Source organism: Phascolarctos cinereus, unplaced genomic scaffold, assembly GCF_003287225.1.
Source record: "Phascolarctos cinereus isolate Bilbo 61053 unplaced genomic scaffold, phaCin_HiC Scaffold_4;HRSCAF=312, whole genome shotgun sequence".
Taxonomy (NCBI): Eukaryota; Metazoa; Chordata; class Mammalia; order Diprotodontia; family Phascolarctidae; genus Phascolarctos; species Phascolarctos cinereus.
In genome coordinates this window covers 392,372,835-392,387,350 of record NW_027555847.1, presented here as the reverse complement: position 1 = coordinate 392,387,350, position 14,516 = coordinate 392,372,835, and positions in this window count along the sequence as shown.

Sequence of the window (14,516 nt, the reverse complement as noted above, 5' to 3'; positions counted from 1 at the left end):
ATACAGCTACACAGAATGTACAGATTAATAGTTACCAGGACAGGAAGTGAAGTACCTACTGAGCAGCCCCCAGAAAAAGCATAGTCCTCCAGCAGAGAAGAGCCAAAAGTAACTAGAAAAGGGGTGTTTCTGTGGAAGAGAAATCAGGTAACAAGATGGAAGTTTGGTGGTTGGGGTAAGGGAAGGGGACACATGCAGAGGATAAACCCAAGGTGACTATTACAAGGGTTCCTAACCTGGTATCTAAGAACATTTAAAAAAAATTTAATAACTATATTTCAGCTATTTGCTGTCCTTGTAATCCTATAGTATTTATCTTTAACATTGAAAACCATTATTCCGAGAGGGGATCCGTATGGTTCCATGACATATAAGAAGTGAATATTCAGCCTTGCAAAAGAGCTGTCCTCTGGGGGAGGAGGGGGAAGGTGATGGAGAAGTATTTTGTGTAGTCCTGGGGTGCATATGCTGGTAGAACTTTAAGCAAAGGACTCCATGTTACAAAATTACTTCTGCCTCCAATCTTGGGAGATGACTGTCATCAGTTCATACCATATCCATTTTGTGGGGGCCAGGACACACGAGCCCTGATCATGCTTACTTAGATTCTGAATGTGAGCTTAGTCATAAAAATATTTCATATATCTACACAACTTAAGTGAAATAGGGTCAGTTCCCTTCTTTCCTTAAGAATGAGACCACATGAACCAAAATGAAAGTCCAATTGGATGACTAGTAGGTGACTGAGTGAAAACTCACATAACCCTCTCTGTCTACCCAGCCTCAGATGATGCTTCACATCCCATCAAGCTGTCCAACAGGGCACTTAGTCCTACTCAAACCAAACACCTTGACATCTGCCCTTAATGACATCTACTGCCCTATCACTCAACTCACAATCCTGGTCACCTATCAAGATCGAAACTATTTCCCTGGCCCCTCCATGATATGTATCATCTTCCCTAATTAGAAAGTAAGCTCCTTGTGGTAAGAACTGTCTTACTTTTCTGTTTGTTTCCACAGTGCCTGGCATGGAGGAGGCACTTTATAAATGGTTTTTGAATGAATGGATGGATGAATGAATGAATGAATGAATGAATGAATGGTGAGGTTCCTAATGTGTAAGATGTGGTACTGTGGAAAAAAGGTTGGACCCAGAATGAGAACACCTGAAAAGGAATCCAGTCTTTAGTGCTTACTTCAGTACTTACATAGGCACTCAGCCTCCCCAAGCCTTAGTTTACTCATCAGTAAATTGGGAGTGGAAACACTGCATACTTATAACAAGGAAAGACATTTTTGAACCTTAGAGTGCTATAGAAATGTCATTTCTTGTTATTTTCATCATATTTATAGAGAATTCCTGGTCCTGTAATACTTTAATAAGCATAGTTTATTATTAATTAATATAAATATAATTTTGTTTATTAATTTAAAAATTAATTTAATAATACTTTTACATTAAAACTGTAGGTTTTCTTTCCAGTCAAATAAATTATCTTAAAGAACATAAGAACAGAAAAGAGTGAAGTATCTAATAAAATAGTAGAGCTTAAGGAATTCTAGGGAGATATGAAGGGACTTGGAGTTAGGAAGACACATCTTCCTGAGCTCAAATTTCAAACACTTGCTAGCTGCATGACCCTGGGCAAGTCACTTAAACCTCTTTGCCTCTGTTTCCTCATCTGTCAAATGAGCTGGAGAAGGAAATGGCGAACCACTCCAGTGTCTTAGACAAGAAAACCCCAAGTGGAGTCAGGAAGAGTCAGCCACACCTAAAATGACAACAGTGGGGAGTAAAAGAGGGAAATCCTTGATTCTGAGAAGACAGTTATTTTTAGTGCTCTGTTGTAAAAGGAAAAATTTAAAAATATTAGAATGCTATATAGTTATAATGATTAAATTTGTTACCAAAAAGAAAAAATGTGCTTCCCTCATTCTTTGCAAAGGTGGGAAATTCCTTTGGCCTAGTGATGCTACTACAGGCATGTGCCCCAAAGATGGAGACAAAGGGCCATATATATAAAAAGAATATGCAAATATACATAGCAAAGAACTGGAAGTGGGGGGCAGGGGAAGTGGGTGCCCAAGAATTGGGGAATGACTGAACAAAGTGTGCTGTATGAACATAAACCCAGAAAACCATTTACATGATAACATAAAGGAAAACAATTTTGGGAGACGACAGAGCTCTCATCAGTGGAGTGACCTGTCATGACTTCAGATGACTGATGATGAAGCTTGCCTCTAAACTCTTGGGCAAAGAAGTGATGGACCACAGGTGAGAAGGAGATAGACATTTCCAGATGTAGCCAATGTTTTGATTTGTTTTATTTGACTATGCTTATTTGTAATAAGGGAAAACTTCTGTGAGGTGGGGGAGAGGGCAAAGGAGGGGAGGTTGGAGAGAGGGATAGATATTTAAAAAAAACAAAAACAAAAAAACCAAGTAGCATAATTGGGAGACTGAGTATGGAACATTGCATGGATTGTCATTGAGTTGGTTGAGGTATTAGTTTTGTTGAACTGGGTTTGTTTGTTTTTTTATTCTTTGTTGAAAAGGGTGGACCTCTGTGGAGGGGAAAAGGGAAATTAAGATGATATACAAGGAAAAATTATCAATGAAAATATTCTTTTAGATTTGAGCTAGAAAAAAAATTCAGATCCACTGAACAAATGACCCATCTCAACATCAGACCTAGATTCCCCACTTTCTGTGAGGAAAATCTATTACCTTACTTCTCCTGAGCTTTGAGATCATGGAGTGAGGAGGTCCCAAAAGTAAAGTTTCTAGGCAGAGTTGACTGCCCTCTTTTCCTAGTGGAAATCCCAAAACACTTCACAAATCGGGGGCTTTACTGACATGGATTCTTAACAGCAGCAAATGAGATCTACTGATTAAGGACTTTAGATTTAGCATGACAGATACCATAAAGGAGCTTGAGAATGTTGTGTGTAGGTGCGTGTACTTCAGGATCCTCTGGCTGTCCATCTTTTCCATTCTGAAGCAGCAAACCTTCCTAGATGAGTGACATTGGCTGAATCCAACAGCAGTCTACTGTTGATCAAATCCAAACCCTGATCAGGAACTTGCAGAGCTCGGACTAGGGGGAAATGATCAGACTTTGCCCAGGATCAGATCACTTAGGAGCACTGAAGACTTGTAGCTCCCCAGCCTGAGCTGTCTCTGGGAACCTGAAATAACACAACATTCCAATTCCCCCAAGGGACCAGCCCAGACTTTCTCTCCAGAAATGACAGTATTCTGTTCTCAACATAAAGTAAAAAGTCATGAACTAGATTGAAAGACTGAGCAAACAAAAAAAGAATTCAATTATTTAAAAAGAAATACTAAGGAGACAGGGAAGTTCAAGACATGGAAAAAGAGAATGACTCCAAGTCATCTACAAGCAAAGCCTCAAAGGAAAATCAGCTTGGGCATAAATTCAACTCAAATTCCTGGAAGCAATAGTTTGGTTTGTTTTTTGTTCTGGATTTCTTTTTTAATTTTTTTTTTTGCTAGGCAGTGGGGTTAAGTGACTTGCCCAGGGTCACACAGCTAGTAAGTGTCAAGCATCTGAGGTCACATTTGAACTCAGGTCCTCCTGATTCCAGGGCTGGTGCTGTAACCACTGTGCAACCTAGCTGCCTCCTAGTGTTTTTTTTAGTTAAAAATATTTTATAAATGAAATAAGAACTCTAGAGGGGGGAAAATGAAAAAAAAATGAGAGGTATGGAAGAAAGAGGTATGGAAAGGAAATTCATAGCTTGGCACAAAAGGTACAAAACCTTGCCCAAGCAACAACCTCCCTAAAAATTAAGATGGACCAAATAGAGGCCAATGACTCTAAGATGCAACAAAAAAAATACTAAAACAAAATCAGAAGACTGAAAAATACAAGAAAATGCAAGGTATCTCTTAGCAAAAACAACTCACTAGAAAACAAATCAAGAAGAACAAATTTAAAAATCCCTGGGCTACCCGAGGGACATGACCAAAAAAAGATCTGTATTCAGACTCCACAGTTCTTTCTCTGGAGTGGGTAGCATTACGCATCATGAGTCTTTCAGAATTGCCTTGAATCGTTTTATCACTGAGAAGAGCCAAGTCTGTCATAGTTACTCATCATACAATGTTGCTGTTACCGTGTATAATGTTCTTCTGGTTCTGCTCACTTTGCCTAGAATCAGTTCATGTAACTCCAGATTTTTTTTGAAAGCGACCTGCTCATCATTTCTTACAGCACAATAATATTTCATTATATTCATATACCACAACTTGTTCAGCCGTTCTCCAATTTATGGCATTCCCTCAACTTCCAATTCTTTGCCACCACAAAAAAGAGCTGCTATAAATATTTTTGTTGGTCCTTTCCCCCTTTTTATGATCTTTTTGGGATACAGAATGTCTTGGTAATTTTAAGAGAAGAATGTAAAGAGGGGGAAAGACAAATACTCTCAGGGTAGAGAGGTAGGAAAAAGATTGTTAGAAAAAATTATCTCATATTCAGGATACTCAAGTAGACATCTATACAAACAAGAAAAGGGTAGGGAAGAGCAGTTGACATTTAAACCTTACTCTCATCTGAACTGGTCAAAGGAGGAAAGAATGCGCACACACACACACACACGCACACGCACACACATACACGCACACACACACACACACACACACACACACACACATACATACATACATATACATACACCCCACAGAGGTACAGAAACACATTTCACTCAACAGGGAAACAGGAAAAAAAGAAGGGTAGATTAAGGGAAGGATTAATCTTAAACAAACCAAAATAGGTGGCCTCTGAGGTCCCTTTCAAGCTCTAAAGATGTACAGAAATATAGCTATTTTTGAGATGGCAAAGAGTAGGAAGCTGAAGGACTGCCTATCAGTTGGAAAATGGCTGAACACAATATATAAATGATGGAATACTGTTGTGCTTATAAGAAAATATTTATATGAACTGATGCATAATGAGGTGAACAGAATCAGGAGAATCGTTTATACAAGACAATATGCTAACAATACGGTAAAGACAAACAACTTTGAAAGAATTGGGGACTCTCATCAGCATAATGACCAACTACAATTCCATGCTGCCCACCTACTGATAGAGATGTGAAGCACTCAGTGAAAAATACTACATTTTTTGCCCATGATCATTGTGGAAATTTGTTTTGATTGACCATAAAAGTTTCCAAGAAGGGTTTTGGTTTTTTTCTTTCTCAATGGAGAGAGGGTGGGATGGGGTTAGAGAGAGAGAGAAGGTAGATTTTTGATGGTTGAAAAAAATAAAATACATATATATGCATATATTTAATTTTAAAACATACTGCACTTTATGAATGTCAGATATTGTTATCATTATTGTATTATTTTTGAAACATGAGTTATCCAAGGAAGAAGAAGATGTTCTTATCACTAGGTCTAAGCAAGTTAATCCTGAGATTTGACAGCAAGAGAAAGAAATAAGCCCCAGAGAAAATTTGTGGAAGGCATTGATAAGGGATACTTATAGCCCCTGAGGTCCTTTCCAGTTCTGAGTCTATGGTCCTGCACAGAATGCAAGAACTGTAAATGCTCTGAAGAGATCATGCCCAGAATACTTAATGCTACCGAAACTTTCAAATATGGTCTAGATCAGGGAGTTCTAAACTGTAAGCCCATGGAGAGATTGCAAGGGGTCCCTGAGCTAGATGTGAAAAAGAAATTACATCATATTTTCACTAACCTTTGATTTGTTTTGTATTTTATGCTATTAAGTCCCTTCTGAGAAGGGATCCAGAGGTTTCAACACACTGCCAAAGCAATTTAGAACTATACCCTAAAAGTCATTGAACTGGAGTTTTTGACCCAGCAATGCCACTGCTAGGTCTATATCCCAAACAGATAAAAGAAAGTAGAAAAGGACTCACACGTACAAAAACATTTATAGCATCTCTTTTTGTGATGGCAAAGAATTAGAAACTGAGAAGGGGGCCCAGTAGTTGGGAAATTGATAGGTTATGGTATATGAACATGATAAAACACTATTGTGCTGTAAGAAATTATGAAAGGGATGGTTTCAGAGAAACCTGAGAAGACTGATATAAACTGATACAAAGTGAAATGAGCAGAACCAAGAGAACAGTGTATATAGAAACAACAAAATTTTTTTTTAAAAAAACCAACATTGAAAGACTTAGAAACCCTGATCAATGCAAAAACCCACTACAATTCTAGAGGACTCTTGATGAAACATTCTATGCCCCTCCAGATGGACTCAAAGGAACGACTGAGACATATTTTTTGGACATGGTTGATGTGGAAATTTATTCCATATGACTATTCATGTATAATGGATTTTAGTATTTTATCTTATTCAGTGGGGATAAGGGAAGGTGGGAGGTGGGAATTCAGAACTGTAAATAAAATAAAATAAAATAAATTATTCTTAAAAAGGAGACACGTTTCTATCATATTTGACTAAAAACAAAATACAATATAGAAACATCAAAAAGAAAAGCAACTAAGAACACACATAAGAAAGTAAAAATCAACTGAAAGAAAAATAAACAAGAGTTCCAATGCAATTATTAACAGTACCAGAGAGAAATTTAAACAGCTAAAGTATCATAAGTAATACAATAAATTATCCTAATAAGTCAGTCTCTGAAGGAAAACTCAGTTATGCAATTAAAGAACTGCCTTTCAAAAAGACATCGAGTCCAGATGATATCACAAGGGAATCTTGCCAAACTTAAAAAAAATAGGAGTACTATGGGATAAAAACGTAAAGAAAGATGCTGGGCTTCCCAAAGTCCATTTCAGAAGCAAATATGAGTTTGATTCCCAAAAAGGAATAAAGGCAAAGTTGAACAAAAAAAAATAATAGACCGATATCATTAATAAATATTGATGCAAAAATATTAAAATGCTTTGAAATGAATGATATAGGAGGGCATAAATGATAAAGGGCTAGCCTCAAATCTAGGAAGACCTGAGCTCACATCCTGTGCCTGATTCATACTAACCCTGTGACCTTGGGTAATTTTAACCTCAGGCTCCTAGGTAACTCTCTAAGACAATAAGTTGCAGAGAAGGTGTGAATCTCCATAGGTTCAGGGAATTTCCTCACTTGCTAATTTCCTATACCAATGAAATCATAAATCTGGTTCCATCCCTATTTTGAAATGGAACATGACAGTACATTTAAAGGGTAACCAAACTGAGGATGGTCGGGGATAATAGAATTGTAAGCGATGTAAAGACAATTCTATTGATGTGTTTCTATTTGGTTAAAATGTTTGCTATAAGTTTTCATTCCTCATTTTGTGTTTTTTTTTTAAATCTTCTGTTTCTGTTGATGGCTATTATTTATAATTTTCAAAATTAAAACTAGAACAAACCATAGTTGTATATGCTCAAGGAGATCCTACACAAGGTATTTCAAGTACTTGAATACTTTAAAAAAATTTTTAATAGTCCTTCTCTCTCTCCTATCCGACTCTCTAATTAAGAATGGATGAAAAACAGAACATCTGTTACAAACATGTATAGTCAAGCAAAACAAATTTATTCACTGGCCATGTCCAAAAGGACATATACGTATATATACATATATATATGCACATATATATGTATGTATGTATATGTGTGTGTGTATACATGTGTATATGTATATGTGTGTGTCTCATTCTGCACTCTGAGTCCTTCATCTATCTATCAGCAGGTGGATAGCATGTTTTACCATTAGTCCTCTGGAATCTTGATTGGTTATTAAGCTCATCAATTTCTAATTCTTTCAGAGCTGTCATTACAACATTGTTATTACATAAATAATTCTCTTGTTTTTGTTCATTTCACTCTACCTTAGTTCATACAAATCTTACCAGGTTTCTCTGAAATCATCCTCTTCATCATTTCTTGCAGGATGATAGTATTCCATCATATTTATGTACCATAGCTTGTTCAGCCGGATTCCGATTGATGGTCACCCCTCAAATTCCTATTCTTTGCCACTTCAAAAAGAAATATATACATATATGTCATATATTACACGATTATGTGTGTTATATAATATACATAACTATATGTAAATATTTTTGTATGTTCTTTGTTTTGCTTAGGACTAATCCCTCCCTTAATCTGCCCTCCCTCTAATTGCCCCTTTTCCCTTCTCTTCTTTCCTTCTTATTTTCCTTTGGAGTGAAATTTATGTCTGCACCCACCTGTGAGTGTATATTCTTCCCCACTTTGAGCAGTCCAGATGACAGTAGAGTTGCCTGCTCACCTTCTCCTCATCTGTTTATTTATACACTCTGATTACACGAGGTTATTTCTCCTAACCTTTCTTTCCCTTCTGGCTCCAGTGTATTCCTTCTTCTCTCTCTTTCCAGTTTCCTAAGATCAGAATCTCCTCTCTGCTAGAACAACCTATTCCATTTTTGACAGCCTTTTCTTTCAGGGGATCCTGCATGTGTGTAAGGAGACCTTCAGAGAACTGCCTTTCTAGTGAGGTGGTACAAATCCATTGAATAATGAATTATCACTTGGTGTCCCTCCTACAGCCACTAGATGGGAGTAAGATATCAAACTAATTTCAAACTGAGGTAGAACCAAGAATTTTTTTTTCCTTAGAGCAGCTGCTGCCTCTGTGGTGCAATCTTGAAATAAATAGAGTGAGAGAAGAAAAGCATCTTTTGTCCTTTAGTAATGATTATGAGACATCTTGTTTACTGAACTCCAAAAGAGGCTTGCCACAGTCTCAGAATACAAGCACAGGAGTTTTTGACCCTGGCAACCAGGAAAGGCAAACACCCTTAAAACTGTGAATGAAGGTAACAACTTCTCCTATAATTCTCAGACACAAATCTGCTGCATGGTTATCCAGGTCACTGGAGTGTCCTGCGGGGGTGTTGGGAGAGGTGGAAGAAGTGTACTTATTTGGATCGCTTATACTTGCTGGTAAAACACCATTCATTCCTTCAGAAATATTTGTCATATTTAAGAATCACTAGCTAAGACTTCAGGTGACAGACTCTGGACTCAATGAAACTTCAATATGACATACGAATCATGATGTAGCTCGATAAAGGGCTTGAATTGGAGCCAGGGACCTGGGTTCAAATCCCACCTCTGACACTTACATGCTATATGAGCCTGGACAGGTCAGGTAAACTCTCTGAAATTATGAATTTTAGGCACAGAGTGGCTCAGAGTCTGGGAGGCTTGTTGTCAGTCACATTCACATAGTAAATGCAGGAATATGGGTCAAGGTGGAAGGTGATATTTTACAACAGATCTACTTGGAATTTTTTTGTCATTCTTACCTTACTCCCCCTTTCATTTGTGTGGGAAAGAATCTTGAGGGGGGAGGGTAGGTTGAGGAAAACCATGGGGTCCCAAACCAACATAGACTGTTGGTGGTTTGTTGAATGGCAGCCCCTAAGAATGACTATGAAGGGACACAGGTTGACAATCAGGAAGTTAAAAGGGACTTTGTAACCCTGAGTCAAATAGAGGCCTGAGATAGAACTATTGCTCACCATGAGCAGGAGGAAGGTCAAATGACAAACTGTAGGACTTTTCTTAGTGGGATGGCTATTCTGTGTTCCAAAAGAACTTGGTCTCTGGAAATAACAACTCTCGGTCTGGAGAGAAAAGCCACACAGAGCTGAGGCTCTGGAAAGCAATAGATTCCTCTCTTTAATGGAGAGTAAGCAACTAACGGCTTCTTCCTCATCTGATGACTAGTTATATGAAGGACCTGCCTCTCTCACTTTGAAAAAAAAATTTAAACTTAAGTCTCTGGGCTCTAAGCTAAAAGAGAGATGGTAGAGCCCACTTCCTATATAGGAGATGGGGATCCACTTGGAGCCAGAAGTTCCACACAACTCCATGCCCAAGAAAGCAGTATGCTCATGGGGAAGCTGCAATATGCTAGGGAAAGAGATGTAGATTGGTGTTACCATCTATGTGACCTTGGGTAACTCACTTTCCTTTTTCAAGGACCTGTTTTCTCATCTGTAAAATAGTCTGTAAAATTTTTCCTGGAATAGATGGTCTCTAAGATCACTCTTCACTGTACATCTATAAGCCTATGGCTAACACCTAACACTTAAGGCTAGCAAGGAGTCCCTGGAGAGGCTGAATGTCTAGCTGAGAGTAGGGTTGGTGGGAGTTCCACGACGACACCATCAGAAGATATCGTGGTCCCACAGCAGCAAAGGCAAGAACTGCCCCTCCTCACAGGATCCCTGGCCCAGTGTGTTTTCCATGTTTGTACTCTTTGCTTGTGGCCTGGCCACGCATATGTGCCCTCGGTGTGTACACGCTTCACACTGATAGTGCCCCAATATATGGGGTAAATGTTTCATCGCTACTTTTCTTGTTCTTGACACAGAGTGTTTAAAAATGATTTTCATTTATTTATTCATTCATTATTGCTGCTGTCTCATTAAATGTGTTTGCTTTGAGCTAATTGTGCCCTCCAACTGACCAGTAAAAGTAAATTCATCAGGGAGAGCTTGTAAGCCATGGTTTTTGAATGGCTTGAACCTGGGGTAGAGTGATAGAGGAGGAACTGCATGGAAGTGGGAGGGGGTCACCAGGTGCTACCAACCCAGTAACAATCAGAATCTGGGGAGTGAGTTCTTATACCAACAAAATCACAAGTCCTTGAATGAAGTTATAGGTCCATGACACAAGCTAAAATGAAGGGCTGGATATGATATGATTAAATGTAATAAAAATAAAAATCAAAGCTTGAGCTAAAAATCAACTGTACAAGTCTAAAGGAAGCGTTTTAAAGACTTTTAGTTCATGACAAAAATCTGGGGGTTTTCATGGAATGCAGGTTCAATATGCATCAACATTACAACACGACAGCCAGTAAAGCTGTTGTGATCTTGGGCTGCATTTTTAGAAATTTGTTGTTGTTGCTGAGTCATTTCAGTTGTGTCTGACTCTTTGTGACCCCATTTGGGGTTTTCTTGGCAGAGATATTGGAGTAGTTTGCCATTTCCTTCTCCAGCTCATTTTATAGGTGAGGAAACTGAGGCAAACAAGGTTAAGTGACTTGCCCAGGGTCATACAGCTAGTAAGTGTCTGAGGCTAGATTTGAATACATGAAGAAAAGTCTTTCTGATCCTAAGACCAGTGCTCTAGCCACTGTGCTGGATCAAGACAAACTATACTCTGCCCTCCAGACAACATTGGCAGTGTTATATTTAGCTTTTGGCACCAGGATTTAGGAAAGACACTGTCAAGCTGACTCTATCCAGATCACAAGGATGATGAGGGAATTTAGGACTATGGTAAACTATGGGTATAGAGCATTGTATATACTGCCAGATTTGGTTTTTATGAATTTTTTTTTTTTGTCTTGTTTTTATCCTTTTTTTTTTTACAAGGGATGTCTTTCTGGGAAGAAGAGAAGACATGGATATATTTGGAAATGAAGATGATGTAAAAATAAAATAGGTGAATAAAAAATTTTTTAATGATTGACAAAAGTAAGTTTCTTAAAAGACAAAGCTAAGGATTAGCCTCTGAAGCACAGACCAAGTCTTAGTAACTTATGAATTCCAAAGTAGTCAGCAGCTTCTTTATCAACAAAATTACATTCTAAACACACACTCACTTTATGTTTATAAACAGTACTAACCACAGGCCTTAGGTTGCCTGGGTGCGCTCACTGAAATAAAATTGGGAAGGAACAGTTGAGGAAGGAGTATCCTCAGAGAATAGAGCTCTAATGCTGAGGTGTTTTGCCAGAGCAGTGACTCTGGCTGGGGGCTTAGAGCTAAGAAAAAAAAAAAAGATGTGTATCTTCTGATACAATTCCCCAGAATGTGGAAGAAGCATTCATACAAGGAAATTCATCTAAACTCTTTCGCTGCTCACACACACATAAACACACAAATGTACATCTGGATCCCTTGGAGCTCAGTTATGGAAAGGAGATTACTGTGGGAAGTCAAGGCAAATCCTTTTGGAGGTACTGTACATGGGGATGTGTAGGAACCATAGACCTATTGCCACCCATGCTCAGACATATTTTCTGACTTCTTCCAGATTCTCTCTCAGCCCTTTCACGATTACAGAAAGAGATTGTGGAATTGTAGATATGTGTGAGCTCAGCCCAGAACCCAAGAACCCAATCGCCAGCCCAACTTTGTTGCCTCATTCTGGACTGGAGATGACACTGGCTTCTCAAAGATCGTGCCAGTGGAGCACAAGCTTGGACAGTTTCCATCGAGTTGGAAAGATTTTTAAACCTTTCCTGGTCCTGGTGACAAAATGTACCTACTTGTCTGTGGTTCAACAGAGCTAAGTACAGAGCAGCTCAGCCCCAGCTGATTGGTAGATTGTGAATTCTTTGATCAAATCAGACTGTGAGGGGCAGCTAGGTGGCACAGTGACTAGAGCTCTGGCCTTGGAGTCGGGAAGACCTGAGTTCAAATCCAGGCCCAGACACTTCACACTTACTAGCTGTGTGACCCTGGGCAAGTCACTTAACCCCAATTGCCTCTCCAAAAACCAAAAATAATCCCCCAACAAAAATCAACCTGTGAAACAAAGGAAAACAAAAAATGACCTCTAGTCTTGGGCAACTTCTTTTTGCTTTTGAAGTGACAGTGGCAGAGTGAATATGAATCACAGTTTTCTACGGTCACTAACCTAACTGCAGGTACACTATACATGAAGACCTTGCCCACTGATCAGTAAGTTGTAATCTTGAAGGATCTTATGCACTTTGAAATTCAATTCAATATGACTAAGTACCTAATGTGTGCCAGGTGACCTAGTAGGCCCTGAGGATATAGGAAAAAAATAATAACCCAACCCCAAAGAATTTACATTCTATTTGCAGAAAATGGCATGTACATATGTAAGTAAACAAAAAATAAGAGTCTAGTGGGTGTCCCCCACCCTAAGCATGTGTAGCCAGCTTCAGACCATGTATGATTCATGGCTGGACTGAGACCCCTGACTGGCTGCTGAGCCAGAAGTCTGTGGATATTCCAAAGAGGTGACTTTCCATTGTTGTTAAGTCATGATCCCATTTGGGGTTTTCTTAGCAAAGATCATGGAGTGGTTTGCCATTTCCTTCTCCAGCTCTTTTTACAGATGAAGAAACTGAGGCAAACAAGGTTAAGGGACTTGCCCAGGGTCACACAGCTAGTATCTTGAACTCATGAGGTGAGTCTTCCTGACTCCAGGCCTGGTACTCTAACCACCATGCCATCCTAACTGCCCCAAAGAGGTGACTTCAGTTGTTCTTCAAGTTTTGAAGTGTGAAGTCTACTCTATTGTCTGGAGAGTTGGATAGATGAATGACTGTCTGATCTCTCACCCAGCCACAAGCACATTGGGCCTAGGGACTTAAGTCAGTTCCAAGAAAGGGGCCACTTTCCTTTGGTTCAGGGCCTTGTGAGAACCCCAAATGCTCCAGCCACACTGGGCTTCTCCTGTTACTGCTTCGCACTCTCTTCTGGCTATGATTGAATTGTCTAATTCAGGTGTTTCCCCCTGTCACAAGCCACTGTTGTTCCATGGGACCCTGCTGCCTTGCTGGGGAAAAGAAGGAAAATGGAAAGCTATGTCTGGCTCAGTGTTGCCAGTGACCTCTGTAAAAGCAACTACATGAAATATTTCCCCTCTCTAGGCCCCACAAAGGACCATGCTAACAGGATTGATAGAAAATGGGACCTCCAACTTTTACCAGCTACTTGATGCACCCTTAATTCTGAGCTGAGCTCTTTTGATCTTGGCACATCTACAAAACTGAACCTCCAAAGTAACTGCACAGTTTTGCTCTGGAGAGATTTAATAGAGATCATCAGAATATAGACCTTATGGGCATTCAGTAATGAATATATCAATCTAGTACAAGTTGCACTTCAAAGTACATAGAACATCTGGGGAATCATAAGCTCAGCAACATAAGGATGTATCAATAATGCTGCCTAGAAAATTTAAAAAATGGATTCTTAACAGTGATCATAGGAATATAAGCCACACAATTATTCCTAGAAAGAGGACAGTGTTGAATCACCTCTCCAAGGTCCAGCCACTCATTTGGGGACGTGTATCTATGTGGATCTTCCTAGCAGAGAGAAGAAAGAGGTTACAAAGTCAGGCTTTGGCTACTCCCTCATAGCTTCTGATGAGGCAGGCATAGGACCCTGGGCACAGCACAGAATCTACCTATCTCATCAGAAGTCACTCTCCCCCTCCATAGAAAGCCAGAAAGAAGGAGTCAGGAGGAAACTGGGTCACATGTTTAGTCATGTATCCCCTCCCTTTCACCTCCTCGGAGGTGATGTGGTCTATGTTGGAAACTTTGCCAGAAAGAAGTCAGTTTTGAAGGAGGGGAGTCTGACCCTTATTAAGTGGATAGAGAACCCCCTTCCATCCTCTGGCTCTACAGCATTAATAGAGTATCTTACCCTATCTTCAATTTCATAATCTTTTGTGTTTGTGATGGGAAGCTGCCTCCTCAATCACATGATGATTAGGA